At 38.6% G+C, this 14,630-nt stretch overlaps 1 non-coding gene across 1 annotated transcript; it reads right to left on the reverse strand.

The window, feature by feature from the left end:
• Positions 1–269: 269 nt before the first annotated feature.
• Positions 270–376, reverse strand: LOC141676220 (small nucleolar RNA R71). Its single transcript, XR_012556821.1, has one exon. It is a non-coding gene; the product is annotated as a small nucleolar RNA R71 (small nucleolar RNA).
• Positions 377–14,630: the final 14,254 nt, after the last annotated feature.

The following is a 14,630-nucleotide window of genomic DNA, read 5'->3' on the forward strand; positions in this document are numbered from 1 at the left end:
AGCACGATTCAGATGGTGCAGAATTCAGTCCAGTTTGGGGGTTCTTTAACTGGAGATCCCAATACTCTCATTAGGGATTTCATCGAGATCTGCGACACCTTCCGGTTCAATGGAGTTTCTGAAGATGCTATTAAGCTGAGGCTGCTCCCATTCTCTCTGAGGGACAAGGCTAAGAGTTGGTTACACCCTCTACCAGCTGGTTCTATCTCTATGTGGGAAAATCTTGCTTAAAAGTTTTTACTAAATTCTTTCCTATGGAAAAGACAGCTGCAATCAGAAACGCTCTTACTCAATTTGCGCATCAATCGGGAGAGTGTTTATGTGAAGATTGGGAGCGCTATAAGGAGATGCTTAAGAAGTGTCCTCATCATGGAATGCCTGACTGGATGATTATCAATTGCTTTCATAATGGCTTGGGTGTACAGTCTAGACCCATGCTCGTTGCAGTATCAGGTGGAGCCTTATGGGATAAGAGCTATGATGAAGTTTATGAGTTGATTGAACTAATGGCTTCTAATGAATACCAGAATCCAACTCAAAGGTTATCTCAAGGCAAGGTAGCAAGAATTTTGGAGGTGGAAACAACTACTGCTATAGTTGCTTAGCTTAAAGCTTTGACGATGAAGGTGGATTCTTTGGCTAATTATGGAGTTAATCAGATCACTAGTGTTTGTGAGCTTTGTGCAGATGTGCATGAGACGGAGCAGTGTGCTATTTCTAGTGAATCAGCTCAGTTCGTGAGCAACTTTCAGAGATCGCAGCAAACAGTTCCAGCCACCTATCATCCCAACAACCGAAATCATCCTAACTTCAGCTGGAGCAATAATCAGAATGTGGCGCAACAACCTTATCAGCAGTATGCATCAAAGCAATTTAACCCTCCTGGTTTTCAACAACCACAATATGCACCAAGATAACAACTCCAACTTCAATAGCTACCACATGGAGGTACAAGTCAATCTAATAAAAAATCTGAGTTGGAGGAGTTGAGGCTCATGTGCAAGAGCCAAGCGGTTTCTATTAAGACCTCGGAGAATCAAATTGGGCATATTGCCAATGCCTTGCTGAATCGACAACCTGCTACACTCCCTAGTGACACCGAAGTTCCAGGAAAGAAGGAAGCAAAAGAGCAGGTTAAGGCAATTATATTGAGGTCTGGGAAGGTTGCAAACCCTGAAAAATCTCAAGTTTCGGAATCTGAAGTTGTGGCTGAAGAAGATGTGCAAAAGGAAGCAGAAGTGGAATTAAAGAAGAAAACTATGGAACACACTCCTCCTGAGGGTAATATATGGGAGAAACAGATCTATCCTCCACCTCCTTTTCCTAAGAGGTTGCAGAAGCAAAAGTTGGATAAACAATTTGCTAAGTTTCTGGAGGTGTTCAAGAAACTTCACATCAACATACTTTTCGCTGAAGCTCTTCAACAGATGCCTAGCTATGCGGAGTTTATGAAAGGTATTCTCTCTAGGAAAGTGAAGCTCGATGACTTAGAGACCGTTTCTCTCACGGAGAAATGCAGTACTCTTCTGCAACAAAAGTTGCCTCCAAAGCTTAAAGATCCTGGAAGCTTCACTATTCCTTGTACCATCGGAAACTTGTCGTTCGATAAGTGTTTATGTGATTTGGGAGCTAGCATCGATCTGATGCCTTTGTCTATCTTCAAGATGTTGGATTTACCTGATCCAAAGCCTACATATATGTCCTTGCAGTTGACCGATCGTTTTATTACATATCCACGAGGCATTATGGAGGTCTTGGTCAAGGTGGACAAACTCATCTTTCCTGTTGACTTTATAATTCTTGATTTCGAGGAGGATAAAAAGATTCCCATAATCTTGGGAAGACCATTCTTGGCTACTGGACGAACCTTGATTGATGTGCAGATGGGTGAGCTCACTATGCGATTACTGGATCATGATGTGACCTTTAATGTTTTCAATGCCATGAAATTACCTACTGGATATGAAGAGTGCTTAAAAGTGGAATTTGGCAATTCTGTGGTTACTTCAGAGCTTGATCAAATGCTAAGGACTGATTCCTTAGAGAAAGCCTTGATGGGAAATTCAGATAGTGAAAATGATGAAGGTGATGAGCAGTTGCAATATTTGAATGCTTCTTCTTGGAAGAGAAGGCTGGATATGCCTTTTGAATCTCTTGGAATGTCAGAACTCAAAAATGCTGAGGGGCGTCTCAAGCCATCTATTGAGGAAGCTCCTACACTCGAGTTTAAACCTTTTCCTGAACACTTGAGGTATGCTTTTTTAGGTGATGCATCTACTTTGCCTGTTATTATTGCATCTGACCTTTCAGGTAGTGATGATGAAAAGCTCTTGATAATTCTGGGAGAGTTCAAGTCGGCAATTGGATAGACTATAACAGATATCAAGGGAATCAGCCCTTCTTATTGCATGCATAAAATTCTGCTTGAGGAAGAAAGTAAGCCGACTGGTGAGCAACATAGAAGGCTAAATCCGATCATGAATGAGGTCGTGAAGAAGGAAATTCTTAAATGGCTAGATGCATGGATCATTTATCCTAAATCTGACAGTTCTTAAATGAGCCCAGTTCAGTGTGTGCCGAAGAAAAGAGGCATCACCGTGGTTTCTAATGAGAAGAATGAGCTCATTCCTACTCGAACAGTCACATGATGGAGAGTTTGCAAGGATTACAGGAAGCTGAACAAAGTCACAAGGAAGGATCAATTCCCTCTTTCTTTTATTGATCAGATGCTTAACAGGTTGGCTGGGCATGAATACTACTATCTTCTGGATGGCTATTCAGCCTACAATCAGATTTGCATTGCTCCAGAAGATCAAAAAAAGACTACCTTCACTTGACCGTTTAGTACTTTTGCCTTCAGAAGAGTTTCTTTTGGGTTATGTGGTGCACCTGCCATATTTCAGAGATGCATGATGGCTATTTTCTCTAACATGATTGGTCAGAATGTGGAGGTGTTCATGGATGATTTTTCTGTGTTCTGGGATTCTTTCGACGAGTGCTTGAAAAATATTGGCACAGTTCTTAAAAGGTGTGTTGAGACCAATCTGGTTCTCAACTAGGAGAAATATCACTTTATGGTGGAACATGGCATCATTCTTGGGCACAAGGTCTCAAGTAAAGGTCTTGAGGTGGACAAAGCCAAGGTGGGGTCATTGAAAACCTTCCTCCACCAATTTCTATTAAGGGAATCAATAGCTTTCTTGGTCATGCGAGTTTTTATAGGGGTTTCATCAAGTTTGATGACGAGTGCGAGCTTCTTTTGAGAGCTTAAAGAAGAGCTTGATCACATCACCTGTCATAATGACACCTGATTGGAATGAGCCTTTTGAAATAATGTGCGATGCGAGTGACTATACAGTTGGAGCAGTTCTTGGGAAAAGGAAGAACAATATATTTCATGTGGTCTACTATGCCAGTAAGATCCTCAGTGGTGCTCAACTGAACTATACTACTACTGAGAAAAAGCTATTGGCCATTGTCTATGGTTTTGAGAAGTTTCGATCTTATTTGCTTGGGACGAAGGTGACAGTTTTCACTGATCACGCGGCTATTTGCTATCTCGTCTCGAAGAAGGAATCGAAACCTAGATTGATTCGATGGGTTCTTTTACTTCAGAAGTTTGAGTTGGAGATCAGGGATATAAAAGGTAGTGAAAATCAAGTTGCTGATCATCTCTCTCGTTTAGAAGATCCAAGTATAACTTCGCATGACAAGACTTTGATAAATGAGTCTTTTCCCGATGAACAGTTGTTTGTGGTGCAAGAAGAAGAACTGTGGTTCGCAGACATTGTGAACTATCTTGTGAGCAACATTATGCCTCCAGACTTGACTTCTGATCAAAGGAAGAAGTTTCTTTACGAGATGAAGTGGTACATGTGGGATGAGCCGTTTTTGTTTCATCAAGGAGCTGACCAAATCATCAGGAGATGTATTCTGTATAGCGAGACAGACGGTATCTTGCGAGACTGTCATTCAACTGTTTATGGAGGCCACTATGGTGGAGAAAAGACAGCAGCTCGTATTCTTCAAGCAGGATTTTTCTGGCCTATATTGTTTAAGGATGCGCACCAAATCATTTTGAAGTGTGATCGCTGCCAGCGTGTCGGTAATATGTCAAAGAAGGATGAAATGCCTCTTAATGTGCTTCTCGAGGTTGAGGACTTCGATGTTTGGGGAATTGACTTCATGAGGCCATTTGTCTCATCTTGCTATAATCAGTATATCTTGTTGGCGGTCAATTATGTGTCAAAATGGGTAGAAGTTAAGGCTTTTCCAATGAATGATGCGAAGGTAGTGCTCAATTTTCTTCACAAGTAGATATTCACAAGATTTGAGACTCCAAGAGTCATAATCAGTGACGAGGGATCGCACTTCTGCAATCGCAAGTTCACTGCTATGATGCAGAGATATAATGTGAATCATCGCATTGCTACAGCCTACCATCCCCAGATTAATGGTCAAGCTGAGGTATCTAAAGAGAGATCAAGCGTATTCTAGAGAAAGTTGCATGTCCATTATGAAAGGATTGGTCTTTAAAGCTGGATGAAGCTGTTTGGGCATATCATACAGCATTCAAGACTCCGATAGGCATGTCACTGTTTCAATTGGTTTATGGTAAGGGATGTCATCTTTCTGTGGAGCTAAAGCACAAGGTATATTGGGCTTTGAAGATATTGAACCTTGATATGGATGCAGCTGGTAAGAAAAGGATGGTTCAATTGAATGAACTCGACGAGTTTCGACTTCAAGCGTATGAGAACAACAAAATATATAAGGAGAAAGTCAAGAGGTGGCATGATAGGGGTCTAGTGCTCAAATCATTTGTGCCGGGGCAACAAGTTCTTTTGTTTAACTCTCGGCTCCGTCTTTTTCTTGGAAAATTGAAGTTGAGATGGTCAGGGCCGTTTGTTATCAAAACTATGTTTGCACATGGAGCGGTGGAAATTTTTGAGAATGATCCAAGCCAAGCATTCAAGGTGAATGAACAGTGTTTGAAGGATTACTATGGAAATACGACAAACCGTGAGGTGGTTAGTGCCGTTTTATTGTCAACTTGATCTTGGAGTTTTATGTCAAGCTAGCGATGTAAAATAAATAGAAGGAAGAAAAATCAGAAGAAAACACAAAAAAAATCAGAAAAAGAGAAAAAAATAGAAAACATGGTATTTTCTATAGAAGCACGGCGCGCCCGTGCTGCCTGGCGGGGCGGCCTCGCTGAGATTATAGAAGTTGCGCGAGCCCGCGCTGGGAAGCGGGACGGCCGCGCTGAGTCCCTCGAGAAGAAAAAAAACAGAAAAAAATCCAAAATTTCAAAACAAAAACAACACTCCAGCTGATTTTAACTCCTTCCACTACCCTAATTCCTTCTCATAATCAATTCTAAACATCACATTATCCCCACTAACCCCACATTTATATCCCACTTCTATTTCTTATTCTCTATATATACATACACTTACATACATCCATCTTCATCACTTTTATTCTCTCAAACCCTAATTTTTGCTACACATCTCTTTTTTCTCAATTTATCAATTTCAATGGCACCCAAGAGATCCCGCACTCAAGTTAGCAGCATCACTAAACCCGCCACTACTGATTCTTCGAGTGTTGGGGGAACGAGGCCTATGTTTGTTACTCCGGAGGCTGAAGCGGAGTACACGAGGCTGTTAACTAAGTAGATAGTGAAGGAGGGGGGTTTTCTGCCTTCGAGAAAGGATGGTAAACTTCTTGAGATGATTTTAAGATGGGTTGAGTGTCGTTTTATGAGGCACCCGTTGCCAACTCAGGGTTATTAACCAAACCGAGCGATAGCCAACTCAGGGGGAGTGGGTTAACAAGACAGGGGATGATTTTGACTTGTATTTGATTGTGGTTACGCTGTGTATCCCGAACACTCACTGGAAGTTCAAGAGGGGATCGAATGATTATCTCATTTTCCCTGCCTCATGCATGAACAGGTTCGCTCGTGCTTGGAATACTTTTATTTGTGCGAATATCATGCCGTCTTCTTATGTGCATGATGTGACTGTGGATCGTGCAAAGTTGTTATGGGGGATTTTGCAGGGGGATTATGTGGAACTTGGTTCCATTATTTACCAGGGAAATCTGCGGTTTTACGTGGGAGCACTATGGGGTCTATTCCTTATGCCTCGATTGTGACTAAGCTTTGTATGGTGGTGGGTGTTTGTAATATCCGGGATATATCGTGTAATTATTTTGCTAATAAATAATTATTATATGTGTTCAGTATCTATTCTGTGAATTATTTGTCAAGTGTTAAATGTGTTTGGATGTTTAAAAATAATATTAACTGAGTATTTTAATTTTTATATGTCCAAAATAAAATATAGATAATTGTAATATCTTCCTATTTATTTTTATGATGATTTATGATTTTATAGGAAATATATGGATTTTATAAAATCTATTTCCGAGTATTTAAAAACTATTTTATTCAATCGGGAACCAACCGACGTCATCCGTTGTTACATTTTTATAACCCGAAACTCTTCTGAGAACTCCTTCCTAACCTAACTGCAATATTCCGAGCATTTTCCATGTTTCGACTTTTTCGATCCGGCGTACGGTTTGTCCTGTGCAGGTCCCGGCGCAACATTTTCGATACATTATTCGTTTCGGTAAATCAATAAAACTCGTATTTTCGATAAACAGGATCTTTTTATTAAACTATCACAATTATCACCTCGGCATACGTGTAACCAGGCGCTGAGACCAAGACTGCAGTACAAATTGTACTGGTTTGGATAATTATCCCGAAAACCGATAATGTTTGGATTAGTTTTTATAAATAAACGTACCATTTTGTATCTGGAATGATCCAACGGGATACTAATTTTCCGTAAATATAAATAGCCTTTACCGTATTTTATTCCGTATCAAAAATCATTTGCAGTCAGTAATTATATAATTTTCCAGAGAAAATACTTATATTCATATAATCTTCTGAAAATCAAACCAACTTTTGAAGGTGTTATTGATCTTTGTTTGGAAAGCTCGAGTAACCAAATTGAAGGTCTTGAAGAGCTCTACCAGAATCTGTGATCCATACACCTGCAGAATCAAAGGTTTATTTTCTGGAAATTTATTTATTTTCGAATTATTTTTATTAAAAATATGAATTTTTGTTCGGATGATTGTTTGAATGATTTGATGATTGCATGTTGTAGAGCTTGTTTTCCTGATGATTTTCATATGTCATATGACTGATTTGGAGTTCAATAAAATGTTCAAAATTGAGTTTAATATTCGAATTTTAAAATTAGGGTTTATAACCCGTATGAATGTTTTTAATTGAAATTTGGGCCTTTTTGATTTAGGGGTTATTAGCTGTTGTGTTATAGTGGGATGTGTTCCTTATGAAATTTGCAATCGATTGGTATATAGCTCGTTAACAGAGGATGTCTAAATCGAAGGGAGTTGTGTTTTGAAGTTTTCGTCGATTCGCCGGAAACCGACGATGTTCTTGGCCATTTTTCGGCCAGGACAGGGATTATCGATGTGATTTGATTGCATGGTTGTGTTCCTTGTTATCTGTAGATTATATCTGGAGCCGATGGTGGGGTGAGGGTGCCGGAATCGTGTTATCCGGCCACCCCTGTATTTTCCGGCGACTAGACTGCAAAATTGCAGTTTAGTCCCTGTACTTTTGAAGATGGTGAAGTTCAGTCCCTGAACTTTCCAGAATTTGCATATTTTGGATTCCTGTTTTAAAATTATTTAAAAATCATATTTTCTATTTATTTTAATTATAAAAATCCGTTTTTAATTTCTAAAAATTCCAAAAATTATTATTTTAATTCCAAAAATTATTTTTAATTCAAAAATAAATCTGAATTAATTAGTTAATTAATTTCAGTTAGTGTTTAATTGATTAATTGGTCAATTAATTCGAAAATTAATTGATTAATTGATTTAATTAATTATTAATTGATTTTAATTAATTATTTAATTAGATTTAATTATTTAAAAATGATTTAAAAATTCCGAAAAATAATTTCGAGCTTTAAAATATTATTTTAAATTATTTTCAAGGCTGGATAATTATTATAAAATTATTTTGAAGCCAGATTTGGCCAGCCGAACCCTGTTTATTACTCCGAAATTGATCCAACGACCCGTTTTAATTCTGAAAAATATTTTAAAAATCATTTTAAATACCCGAAAGCCTGTTTATGACCCGAGACTCCATTATAAATGATATATCATTGATTGTTTAAGGTTTTATATGTTATATGTGACTTGTTGGTTGACTGTCGGTATATACATTCGATGTTTACTTGTTTATAGTATAACTTTCAATCCGTTAATAGAAGTATATGTCGAATAGAATAGTATGAGTTGAATATTGATAGATGCTTATAATATGTGAGCAGAAGAGGCAAGGCGTATGAAAGGGAAACAGATAGTCGAGGAGTAGACGGTTGTGATTGAAAGTTAGAAGTATAGCAAGCTAATACCAGGCAAGTGTTCTGAACTTTCTCGAGATATATTGTAGTGGATTGATAGTCCTGTTTTATGTTGCAAGTGCTTTGAAACACTGAACCCAAAACCCTGATTCCAGTTATTGATCTTGAGCCGTAAACCTTATTCTTTCTAAACCGTTGATTGTTGTACACCCAAATATGAACCACATATATACGATACTACTCCACAAATACATACAAACTAAATACCAAACACTGAATCAAATTACTTATATACTCAAACCATTGTGCCTTATGATTAGAAAGACCAATTCCTGGTAACCCTGAAACATTGATTCCTTTGTTATCCAATTCTTTCATTACCTAACATCCAAGCTTTGAAAATGCCATATTGATCCTTATGAAGATTGAAACCAATTCATTATTGAACGTCCAATGTTGTTAATGATTATGTTTATTATTTATTACTGTTTATTCTGTTATTATGTTAGAATTAGATTTATTTTTATAAAATTGTGGACCAGATTCGTGGTCAGACCATATAATGGTCAAGTTAGGCCAATGTGTGCCTTGGATCCAGTAGTTAGAGCAGTGCTGTGTGCTTTGCTCGGGGTTAGTGCATGACTGATCAGCAGCCTAACCTTGGTTTTTAAAATGAAAATATAATATCCAATTCTAAATTATAATTCATTATTTACTCGATATCATAACCCTTTCCATTTGATGATCATTATTCTCAGTTTTGTCATTGTGACTTGCTGAGCTAGTTAGCTCATTTGTGCGATATTGTTTATGTTCTTTTCCAGTTAAGAATGAACCAGTTGGTAACGAGGATCCCCAGTCCAGCACGAGAGCTAGGGGTTCAGGTTGATCAAGTTAAGCTAGTAGGCACCTTTTGGAGTAATTTAAGTTTGTAAAAGTTTGTAATAATGTTTAATACTCAGTTCTGAGTTTGGATAGTTGGGATTTGAACGTTTGTAATATAAGTAGGTGTCTTTGGCTTGTGTGCATACTTTAACCTGTTGCGGTCCGTGGTAGCTAGTAAGTAGGGTCACTGCATATTATTATTATTATCTTTATTATTATTTTAAGCAGGTTATAGATAAGGTATGTGTGTGTGGACCCCAAACTTCTGACCCGGGTTTGGAGGGCTCCACAATGTTCATTGGCCCGCTCACGAGAAACTTCAGTTACCTAGTGCCCCCATTGACAACTTGACGATCTTGAGCATGCAGGAGTGGTTTGGTGGTAAGGCTGACGAGAAAAGGCTTGGCTACACCTATGATCATTTTCCGGGTGGCCAACCACCTGATCAGATATATGCTGGTGGTTCGACACAGGAACGCAGAGCAGTGTGGATACATCAGATGAGTGAGGCCGATTCTTCGCAGCAGCAGCAACAACAGCAGGAGGGAGAGGATAGTTTTGGTTTGCGCTCGGTGTAGTATAGGCGCTTGACGAGGCGGATGGATACAATGTATGACATCCATAGCAGGTTTGCACATGATCTTACCCAGGCGTTGAGTACCGCTTTTAGAGCCACGGGGGTAGACATTCAGTGGCCAGTTTTTGGAGATGATTCTGTGTACCTGCCTCCTGATACTCCATCCACGGAGTGTGATGATCATTCTGATTCCGAATAGGTATGCCTTGATTCCTTGCTATTACCTTCATTGAGGACAGTGAAAATTTTAAGTTTGAGGGTGGCAGTTAAGGAATATTTGTTTGTGAGTCCATATAGATGCATATTCATGCTAGTTTAGTTCATATAGTTTGCATATTTGTCATGTAGTTATTTGTTTTTATTTTTGTTTTGCGTATTTGTTATCATTTTAGTATATTGCATATAGTTGCATTTGCATTATATCATGATCCCTTAGGTTGCTTTTTCGATTAATTTTTCATGTTGATTTGAGTGTAGTGATGTCGTATAGAGGAATATTAAGTCCTAGCGAATTGATTTGCATGTTAGAAACCAAAAAATTTCACTAAATCTTATAGGTTGCTTGAGTGCTAGATCATGATCATGACTTGTTATTTATCGAGGTTTAATCACTGGTTTATGTCTAGAATTTATGATATTCTCTTAGTGACGAAGTGACATAGATTTTTAAAATTGGAGAAAAACATTGGATTTCATTGCTAGTTGTGGCTAGTGTTAGGACGAAAACATGCGCTAATATTCACGCAAGTATACGCGTTCGCAAGTAATATAGAATTATTTTAAGTTCGTTCCCACAGAGACTGGTTTAGGTTAATTTCAATCAATGTACTTATGCAACAATGGTATGGTTATTATTCAATGCTAAGATGATCAACAAATTGAGATTGTTTCTAACTAAGATTAACTAAGAGATTATACTAAAGAACATTAACTACAAGATTGAAAAGGATTGATTACTATATGACACAAACATGGGATTCTAACTTTATTACTACTTCATTCAATAAACTTTTTGCTCTCAACCTTAGCATGGAATGGTGGTGACACTAATCAGATAACATGAAACTAGTAAACGCCAACTTTCGTTGTACGAATACCCTACTACCAAAAATCCACAAAAGAGATAGAAGCTGAATAGACACCAATTATATCGATACCCTATATATCTATATAATTTGACAACATAACGGTTTAATGCACAAGTTATCTATCATGATTACATAGGGCAAGTAAAATGGTTAAAATTACCTACGAATCATGCATATCAAATACATGAACCTATGCTAGCATGGCAAGTTCTAAACCCCTAAATTCACTTTTACTTCACTAGAGATTAACACGTTATCTTATAAGTTCGCGACGCTCATAAGACGAATATGCACAACCAATACTAGGCTATCATATAATCACCACACACTAAGGCATCGAAACAATTTAACTAAAGAAATCCATAAGTAAATCCGCTAGAACCCCACGATAATGATTAGCCCATAATTGGGCTCATCATCAACGTGGGTTCCGATGAAAGCATGGTATAACAAATGTAGTCTTTATACTGAATAAATAATATATCCAAGTACATTAAACAAGAGTATAGGTTCAACAACTAAGAAAACTAGCATCCAAGATAACAACTTAAAATAAAGAATCACAAGAATAAACTAGGGTTTCTTCGCCTTGGCTGAATTATCCTATACGGTCTTCTTACGCCTTCTTCTTAAGCTCTGGTACGTCTTTTTATGAAAAACGATCATAAGTTATTAATATATATGCTGTAGAATCAACCATGGCTTCAAACTCTCAGAATCAGAGTAGAAACAGAATTCTGCCATCCCGACCTGGCGCGGCTGCGCGCTTCACCAGCGCGGGCGCACTACAATTCTGCATCTCGGAGCGGCCGTGTGCTACTACAGCGCGGGAGCGCCGACTCTCTGGAAAAAAAATCCTAAATTCTGCTTTTCTTGTTGGTTTAAGTTGGCCTTTTCACGAGCAATCTTATTGACACACTCCTAACACCATTTTAGCATCAAAACAATGTTAAATCTCCTGATTCTCTATTATATGCCTGAAATGCAAAAATACTACAAAAACACATCAAATACACAAATAACTTGAGTATAAAACACCAATTCAAGCCTTTATAGAGCATTCTAAGTGGACATAAATGCCACTTAACACACCCCCAAACTTGAACCAATGCTTGTCCTCAAGCATAAAAGACTCAAAGAACAAGAAATAAAAATGCATGAATGCAACTAATATGAATGCAATGATCCCCTCAGATTAACTAAACCAACCAACAAGCAACATCTCAACAAATGCCGTTATTCGCACATAGATCAATCAAATCCCATAAATCAATTTACAAGCCAGAAACGTGCGTATGTGCAAATGCTTACAGATATACTATCACAACTAGATCAATAATCATGACTCACTACTCATCAAGGCAATCACAAGGTTATAAATAGAATAAAAGCTAAACTCAAAATGACTTATAACACTTCAATTCTTATATCGGAGTTATACATGGATTCATGCCTTTATTGCTAACACATAAACAACACAAATATGCTTATTTGACCTTACAATGAGTGAGGTCCACAAAAGACTTATACAATAATACCCATGTAGCGAGCGTTAGGTTAGTGGATCCCAGACTATAAAAGCCTTAGGTTGCTAGGCACAAAATCCCCTAAGAACTTAATAACTCGAGTATTAAAGAGCCCACTCATGATCAATTATGCATAACACATATTTTGTTTCTCTTTTTTTCTATGTTTTTTCAAATGATTTCTGAACGAGTGCATTTCACTCCATCTCGTTCAACCCTAGACTACTCATATAAAATGAGCCGGCTACTAGCCATTTGACACCTACCCATAACAACTAGCAATGAAATCCATAATTTTTACTCCAATTTTTAAATATCCATGTTATTTTATCATTAAGAGAATATCTCAAATTCTAAATATAAACATATGATTAAACCTCGACAACAAACAAACCATGTCCGTGATCTAGCCCTCAAAAAACATATAAGACTTAGTGAAATTACAATTATCTCTAGTATGCTTATCAAATCGATAAGACTTAACATCACTCTATACATGACATCACTACACTGGCATCAATATCACAAATCAATCGGGAAAATCATCTAAGGGATCATGTTAAAAAAAACTACTACATGGAAAATATGCAACTATATGAACTAAACTATCATGAACATGTAAACTATATGTGGCTCACATATAACATATAATCCTTAACTACTACCCCCAAACTTAAAATATTCACTGTCCTCAGTGAAGGTAATAGTAAGAAATTATGCATACCTACTCAGAATCAGGGTCATCACCCTCAACGGGTGGAGTGTCAGGAGTGTCTGGAGGTGGATACACAGAGTCCTCACCGACTATTGGCCACTGGATGTCAACTCCCGTGGCTCTGAATGCAGTCCCCAATGCCTGGGTAAGGTCCTGTGTAAAGTGACTATGAATGTCATGCATCACATCCATCCTCCTCATCAAGCGCCTATACTGCGCTGAACTCATACCAGCACTGCCCTGTGCTTCCTCCTATTGCTGCTACGATGGACCGGCCTCCTCACCCCACTCAGCTCTCCAAGCTGCTCTACTTGCCTGAGTCGTGCCACCAATATATGCCTGAGGAGCTGGCCTTCCACCTGGAAGATGGTCATAAGAATAACCAAGCCCTTAGGATTGGGCTTACCACCGTACCATTCCTGCATACTCAAAAACATCGAACTATCAATTGGGGCACTCGGAAGCTGCAGCTGCTCATGTACGGGCTAATGAACTCCAACCGCCACACACAACGTCGTCACAATGGACGCATAGGGTATAGGACCCGTAGTACTGTCTCGCAGAAACCTCAATATGCCCTAATAAATCACCATCCTAATATGTCCTGATAAATCACCATCCCAAGATCCACATAATCTCCCTGAAGAATCCCCCACAACAACCGTGCACGCTCCACAGTAACATCATGCACGTGAGAAGATGGCATGATGTTGGCACAAATAAAGGAATTCCATGCACGTGCAAACCTATTCATGCACGAGGCAGGGAAAGTGACATACTCGTTCGTGCCCTTATTGAACTTTCAGTGAGTTTCAAGCACACACAAGGTAGCAATGATCAAATCCAAGTTAAAATCATCCTCGTCTTCTCATTCCAGTTTTTCTGTTCTGTCCTCCTCTCGGGCTGCTCAATCACCCTCCGAATCACCTCAGCATTATAGTTTACAGTCATTCCCTTCACCACAGTGAACCCGTTCTTCTCAGCCTTTGCATTCGCGTAGAACTCACGAACCACACTCATAGGCACCGCAGCTGGCGCCTCACAAAAAGCTATCCACCCCATCTCCACAATCATCTCCAACAACTTACCATCCCTTCCCGATGGCAGAAAACCTCGCTCCTTGGCTATAGGCTTCAAAAGCAGCTTCGTATACTCCGCCTCAGCCTCCGTAGTTGAAAACCTGGGCCTCACACCACCCATACTCGAAGAATCAGTGGTGCTGCTGCTAACTTGGGTTCATTGTCTTTTGGGTGCCATTGAGATTGAATAAGAGAGAATAAGAGATGTGTGTATAAGAAATATTTGTGTTTGAGAATTTGAGAAGTGATGGAGAAGTTTGTGTATAAGTGTATGTATATATAGGAAATTAGGAATATAATTAGTTATGGAAAAGAAGTGTGATTAATGGGA

Source organism: Apium graveolens, chromosome 7 (assembly GCF_009905375.1).
Source record: "Apium graveolens cultivar Ventura chromosome 7, ASM990537v1, whole genome shotgun sequence".
In the NCBI taxonomy this organism is placed as follows: Eukaryota; Viridiplantae; Streptophyta; class Magnoliopsida; order Apiales; family Apiaceae; genus Apium; species Apium graveolens.